This window comes from Rana temporaria, chromosome 9 (genome assembly GCF_905171775.1).
Source record: "Rana temporaria chromosome 9, aRanTem1.1, whole genome shotgun sequence".
NCBI classification, from domain to species: domain Eukaryota; kingdom Metazoa; phylum Chordata; class Amphibia; order Anura; family Ranidae; genus Rana; species Rana temporaria.
This window is the reverse complement of record NC_053497.1, coordinates 18,009,785-18,017,492: the sequence shown is the minus strand read 5'-3', so window position 1 is coordinate 18,017,492 and position 7,708 is coordinate 18,009,785. Positions and strand designations below refer to the sequence as shown.

At 47.9% G+C, this 7,708-nt stretch overlaps 1 protein-coding gene across 1 annotated transcript in view; it reads left to right on the top strand.

Annotated features, from left to right (window-relative positions):
* The first annotated feature begins 2,291 nt into the window (after window positions 1–2,291).
* DUSP9 (dual specificity phosphatase 9) overlaps window positions 2,292–7,708 on the top strand; it is a 102,619-nt gene continuing 97,202 nt past the window's right edge. Inside the window, exon 1 of the mRNA XM_040322879.1 lies at window positions 2,292–2,580. The gene's annotated coding sequence lies outside the window, so the exon portion shown is untranslated. The remainder of the gene's footprint in view (window positions 2,581–7,708) is intronic.

Here is a 7,708-nt window from a genome sequence, read left to right as displayed (position 1 = left end):
TCTGTGGAGCCGTCCTGTAAATTACCCCACAATTGCGTGCAATGCGTCACAGCAGTGCGGTATTCAAAGGGTTACATCGGGTTTGTGGGATAAAAATTACAAATTTTATTTGGGTACAGTGGCGCATGACAAATAAAGTAACGCAGTGCCGTCTCTCAAATAAAAAAAAAAGACCTGGTCATGAAGGGGGAGGTAAATCTTTCAGAGGTCAAGTGGTTAAAAAGCATTTTGCTTTCGGTGGGCAGTTCTGCCGCCAAACTCGACTAACAGTTCTGTGGGACCGCCCTGTAACCACCCTACAATCGCGTGCAATGTGTCACAGTAGTGCGGCATTTAAAGGGTTACATCGAGGGGGGGGCTCTATTTGTGGGATAAAAATTAAAATTTTTATTTGGGTACAGCGTCGCACAACTGCACAATTGTCAGTTAACGTAACGCAGTGCCGTATCGCTTTCGGCGGTTCTGCCACCAAACGTGACTAACGCAGTTCTGTGGGGGGGCCGCCCTGTAAACCACCCCACAGTCGCATGCAATGCGTCGCAGTAGTGTAGCATTCAAAGGGTTACATCAGGTGCTCTATTTTATGGGATAAAAATTACAAATTTTATTTGGGTACAGCGGCGCACGACCGTCGCTTTCAGCGGTCGGTTCTGACGCCAAAACGCGACTAACGCAGTTCTGTGGGGGGCCGCCCTGTAAACCACCCCACAATTGCGTGCAATGCGCCTCGGTAGTGTGGCATTCAAAGGGTTACACCAGGTGCTCTATTTGATGGGATAAAAATGACAAATTTTATTTGGGTACAGCGGAGCACGACCGTCGCTTTCGGTGGTCGGTTCTGCCGCCAAAACGCGACTAACGCAGTTCTGTGGGGGCCGCCCTGTAAACCACCCCACAATAGCATGCAATGCATCACAGGGTTACATCAGGAGCTCTATTGTATGGGATAAGAATGACACATTTTATTTGGGTACAGCGGCGCACGACCGTCGCTTTCAGTGGTCGGTTCTGACGCCAAAACGCGACCAACGCAGTTCTGTGGGGGCCGCCCTGTAAACCACCCCACAATCGCATTCAATGCATCACAGTAGTGCGGCATTCAAAGGGTTACACCAGGTGCTCTATTTTATGGGATAAAAATGACAAATTTTATTTGGGTACAGCGGCGCACGACCGTCGCTTTCAGTGGTCGGTTTTGACGCCAAAACGCAAATAACGCAGTTCTGTGGAGGCCGCCCTGTAAACCCCCCACAATTGCGTGCAATGCGCCGCAGTAGTGCGGCATTCAAAGCGTTGAATGGAGTTATGTGGGGGCTGCCCTGTAAACCCCCCCACAATTGCGTGCAGTGCGCCGCAGTAGTGCGGCGTTCAAAGCGTTAAATGGAGTTCTGTGGGGGCGCGCCCTGTAAACCACCCCACAATTGCGTGCAATGCGCCGCAGTAGTGCGGCGTTCAAATCGTTAAATGGAGTTCTGTGGGGGCCGCCCTGTAAACCACCCCACAATTGCGTGCAATGCGCCGCAGTAGTGCGGCGTTCAAAGCGTTAAATGGAGTTCTGTGGGGGCCGCCCTGTAAACCACCCCACAATTGCGTGCAATGCGCCGCAGTAGTGCGGCGTTCAAAGCGTTAAATGGAGTTCTGTGGGGGCGCGCCCTGTAAACCACCCCACAATTGCGTGCAATGCGCCGCAGTAGTGCGGCGTTCAAATCGTTAAATGGAGTTCTGTGGGGGCCGCCCTGTAAACCCCCCCCACAATTGCGTGCAGTGCGCTGCAGTAGTGCGGCGTTCAAAGCGTTAAATGGAGGTGGGGGGCTGATGAGGTGACATATCGATAGTTGCGCACAAACCCTTAAGGATGCGTACAGAGCAACAGAAATTGTAGTCTTTTTATGTCCAGATTTAACGGACGCAGCCCCGAAAAAAATCGCCATTTCCTCCAGGGGCTAAGAATCTACGACCCGCGGTTTCACAAATCCATGCAAAAAAAATAAAAAATTGTGAACGTCAATTCTTTTTTTTTTTCCTCTTTGCGGAGAATGACGGCGCGGTTCCTTTCCCCAATTAGGAGGAGGCCCCCCTTTGCGGCAGCGCGGGAGTTAATTCCGTCTCATGCCTGAAGATGATCATTACACAGGCTCAGTCGTGAAAATGACTCAGAAATCCCCAGGCCCCCACTTTCCTGTGTAACCTGACATCAACCCAGGCCTCTGGTACTGTGCACAGCCCTCCCTGAATCCCACATCAGCCAGTATGGAGAGCTGGGCCGGGTTTCAGGTTGTACACAGCTTGCACGTGTACTGGGAGGAGGATACTGGGGAGTGATGGAAGGAGAAGAGGAGGGAGGCACAGGGGCTTGCTTCATTTTTTTTTTTTTTTTTGTAAGAGGAAACAGCCACCAAGCTGAGCTGGAAATCATTAAAAGTCTTGCCTGCCTGCCAGCGTGCAAAGACAAGAGGGAAAGATTGAAGCAGGTTCTGTCTCCTTTTTTTCTTTTTTTTTCCTTGGCCATCCCTAAGCTCCGTGTTCTGCATGGACCACATCAACAAGGGTTATGTGTTCACTTCACACCAAGCTGGCCAGGTAAGGCTTTTCCATACTGAGACTCCACTGTCTGCATCTGGAATGGGCGGTTGGGGAGCTGCAAGGAAGTCCTTTCCTCTCCGAAAAAGGGTGGAGGGTTTGTAGAAGCAGAAGGGCTGGGGGGGGGGGGACAAGGAGGCGAGCCTAGCAGAGGAATGAAATAGGATGTACAGATGTAGCCTGGCTTACTGTAGCAGTGGATGGGGAGATCACGACATTGAGTAGGAGCGTGGCTTGATCACGACATTGAGTAGGAGCGTGGCTTGATCACGACATTGGGTCCGAGCGTGGCTTGATCACGACATTGAGTCCGAGCGTGGCTTGATCAAGATATTGGGTCCGAGTGTGGCTTGATCACAACATTGAGTCCGAGCGTGGCTTGATAACGACATTGAGTCCGAGTGTGGCTTGATCACGACATTGGGTCCGAGTGTGGCTTGATCACGACATTGGGTCCGAGCGTGGCTTCATCACGACATTGAGTCCGAGCGTGGCTTGATCACGACATTGAGTCTGAGCGTGGCTTGATCACGACATTGAGTCTGAGCGTGGCTTGATCACGACATTGGGTCCGAGCGAGGCTTGATCACGACATTGGGTCCGAGCGTGGCTTGATCACGACATTGGGTCCGAGCGAGGCTTGATCACGACATTGGGTCCGAGCATGGCTTGATCACGACATTGAGTCAGAGCGTGGCTTGATCATGACATTGGGTCCGAGCGTGGCTTGATCACGACATTGAGCCCGAGCGTGGCTTGATCACGACATTGAGTCCGAGCGTGGCTTGATCACGACATTGATTTAGAGTGTGGCTTTTTTGTCATTCAGCTTTTCGAGGAAAACAAATTGAGCTTTTTTTTTTTGACACATCGGAAGTTACTTTGTTTTTTTGAAAGAGGTTGTAACAGTTTTGGCAGTTGGTAAAGGGCTGGTCTGCGTAAAGCAGCCTTTCTCCACCGGGGTTCTGTAAGGTTCCTCCAGAGGTTGTTAGGAGTTCCTGGAAAAGAGAGAAATCTCTGTCTCTTAGATATGTAACCATTGACACCGGACTGTTATTGAATTTTTAAAGGGAACGGTTCGCTTAAAGCAGTCATCCTCAACCATGTTCAACCTAGAGCAGCTTTTCTCAAACAGGGTTCTGCAGAACCTTAGGGCTCCTCCAAAAGTTGCTAGGGGGTTCCTTAAGAAAAGAGCATACTCTGCCTCTCAGATATGTAACCAATAACACTAAACTGTTAATGATGTGTTAAAGGGTCAGTCCATTTAAAACAGCCTTTCTCTGCCCTTTTTACCCAAGAGCAGCCTTTCTCAACTAGGGTTCTGTAGAAGCCTAGGGTTCCTCCAGAGGTTGCTAGGGGTTCCTGGAATAGAGAGCAATCTCTGCCTCTTAGATATGTAACCATTGACACCGAACTGTTATTGAATTTTTAAAGGGTACGGTTCACTTAAAAGCAGTCATCCTCAACCATGTTCAACCTAGAGCAGCTTTTCTCAAAAAGGGGTTCTGCAGAACCCTAGAGCTCCTCAAATTTGCTAGGGGGTTCCTTAAGAAAAAAGAGCAATCTCTGTCTCTTAAATAGGTAACTATTGACACCGGACTGTTATTGAATTTTTAAAAGGGAACGGTTCGCTTAAAGCAGTCATCCTCATCCCTGTTCAACCTAGAGCAGCTTTTCTCAAAACGGGGTTCGGTAGAACCTTAGAGCTCCTCCAAAAGTTGCTAGGGGGTTCCTTAAGAAAAGAGCATACTCTGCCTCTCATATATGTAACCAATAACACTAAACTGTTAATGATATGTTAAATGGTCAGTCCATTTAAAACAGCCTTTCTCTGCCCTTTTCACCCAAGAGCAGCCTTTCTCAACTAGGGTTCTGTAGAAGCCTAGGGTTCCTCCATAGGTGGCTAGGGGTTCCTGGAATAAAGAGCAATCTCTGCCTCTTAGATATGTAACCATTGACATCGGACTGTTATTGAATTTTTAAAGGGCAACGGTTCACTTAAAGCAGTCATCCTCAATCCTGTTCAACCTAGAGCAGCTTTTCTCAAACAGGGTTCTGCAGAACCCTAGAGCTCCTCAACAAAGTTGCTACGGGTTCCTTAAGAAAAAAGAGCAATCTTTGTCTCTTAAATATGTAACTATTGACACCGGACTGTTATTGAATTTTTAAAGGGAACGGTTCGCTTAAAGCAGTCATCCTCAACCCTGTTCAACCTAGAGCAGCTTTTCTCAAAACGAGGTTCGGCAGAACCTTAGAACTCCTCCAAAAGTTGCTAGGGGGTTCCTTAAGAAAAGAGCATACTCTGCCTCTCAGATATGTAACCAATAACACTAAACTGTTAATGATATGCTAAAGGGTCAGTCCATTTAAAACAGCCTTTCTCTGCCCTTTTTACCCAAGAGCAGCCTCAACTAGGGTTCTGTAGAAGCCTAGGGTTCCTTGGGTTTTCCTGGAATAAAGAGCAATCTCTGCCTCATAGATATGTAACCATTGACACCGAACTGTTATTGAATTGTTAAAGGGTCAGCTTACAGCAGTCACTGTCAACTTTTTTTCTACCCTAGAACAGCCTTTTTTAACCAGGGTTCTATGGAACCTTAGTGTCCCTTCAAAGGTTGCCAAGGGTTCCTTGAGAAAAGAGCAATCTCTGCTTCTCAAATATGTAGCCAATAACACTAAACTGTTAAATTGTTAAAGGGTCAGTCCATTTAATGCTGCCTTTAACCTTTTTCAACCTAGAGCAGATTTTCTTAAAACAGGGTTTGGCAGAACCCTTCAGTTCCTCCAGAGGTTGCTAGTCCATCACGCCTACACACCATAGGTTAAATAACCGATCGTGTCAGAACGCGGTGACGTAAAACACAACGACGTGCTGAAAAAAAAAAAAGTTCAATGCTTCCAAGCATGCGACCGACTTAATTCTGAGAATGCGCGGATTTTTAACCGATGGTCGTGCCTACTAACGATCGGTTTTGACCTATCGGTTAGTAATACATCGGTTAATTTTAAAGCAGGTTGGCTTTTTTTTAGGTTAAACAACCTATGGGGCCCACACACGATCGGTTTTGACCAATAAAAACGGTCCTTCAGACCGTTGTCCTCTGGTTAACCTATCGTGTGTACGAGACCTTACTCAGCCAGAGTTTTGTAAAACCCCTAGGTTTCCTCTAGAAAAGAGCAATCTCTGCCTCTCAGAAATGTAACCAATGACGCCAAATTGCATTAATTAATTTTTAAAGGGTGAATCCACTTAAAGCAGCCCTTGTTAACCTTTTTACCCTAGAGCAGCCTTTTTAAAACAGGGATCCTCCAGAGGATGCTAAGATTTTCTGCTGCCTCTTAGATATGTAACCACTGTCATTAATTAGCTATCTGTAAGGAAGGCTTTCTTTGCATTGACAACCAAGGTAAGGAGCGTTCTTCCCACTGACCACTATGCTAATTTATTGAGAGCTGTAAATATACAGTAAAACCATGGATTGCGAGCATAATTTGTTCCGGAAACATGCTTGTAATCCAAAGCACTTGTATATCAAAGCGAATTTCCCCATAAGAAATAATGGAAACTCAAATGATTCGTTCCACAACCATTTATTTATAAGTCCTTGAGTTTATAGTCCATATAAAAAGATTATAGCAATGTGATTGGGTTGTGTAACCATAAAATGTCCATCCACAAATGGAAGCCTCCACAAGGGGATTGGAAGCAAAATCCAGCAAGAGCTCCAGAGTATAAAAGAGAAGAGAGGCGCCTCTACGTGTAGCAATATGGTTGTCCCGATACCACGTTTTTAGAACCGAGTACAAGTACCAATACTTTTTTTCAAGTACTCACCGATACCGAATACCGATACTTTTTTTAAATGTGTCCCCAAATGCAGCCATGTCCCCCCACAAATGCAGCCATGTCCCCACACATATGCAGCCATGTCCCCACACATATGCAGCCATGTCCCCCCACATATGCAGCCATGTCCCCCCACATATGCAGCCATGTCCCCCCACATATGCAGCCATGTCCCCCCACATATGCAGCCATGTCCCCCACATATGCAGCCATGTCCCCCCACATATGCAGCCATGTCCCCCCACATATGCAGCCATGTCCCCCCATATAAGCAGCCATGTCCCCCATATCCCCCATATATGCAGCCATGTCCCCCATATCTGCAGCCATGCCCCCCCCATATATGCAGCCATGTCCCCCATATATTCAGCCATGTCCCCCCCATATATGCAGCCATGTCCCCCATATATGCAGCCATGTCCCCCATATCCCCCATATATGCAGCCATGTCCCCCCCATAGATGCAGCCATGTCCCCCATATATGCAGCCATGTCCCCCCCATATATGCAGCCATGTCCCCCATATCCCCATATATGCAGCCATGTCCCCCATATCCCCCATATATGCAGCCATGTCCCCCCCCATAGATGCAGCCATGTCCCCCATGCCTAGATGCCGCCGCAAAGCTGCTGCCGTCGCCGCTTAGTTAATACGGGCGGGGAACATTACAGCTGTCATTTGAATAGCTGTAGTGTGCCGCGCCGCGTATAGACACTCCCCCTTGCTCGGGATTGGACAATTCCGAGCAAGGGGGAGTGTCTATACGCGGTGCCGCGGGAAACACTACAGCTATTCAAATGAAAGCTGTAATGTTCCCCGACCGTATTAACTAAGCGGCAGCAGCGGCGGGGGGTGGGGGATCTAAGTATTCTATTTAGGCATCGGGGGCATTTGCGGGAGTACAAGTACTCCCGCAAATACTCGGTATCGGTCCCGATACCGATACTGGTATCGGTATCGGGACAACCCTAGTTACAACATTTAGCAACATCACATGGTTGATGATTAAAAGAGGCACATCTAAGTATGGAGACATCCGGGGTAAAGCTGTCCACATAGACCGTCCTCCTCACCGCCGGATCTCACCGATATCAGTCTGCAATCGTGACCGGGAAGACTACCCTGCAGTAGAGCGATCCGAAAGCGAGGCTTGAAGCGCTCGTAGAGGGGACGACATCAATGGCGGTGAGGAGGACGGTCTATGTGGACATCGCTTGTATATCAAGTCAAAATGTATTAAAACATTTTGCTTGTCTTGCAAAATGCTCTCAAATCAAGTT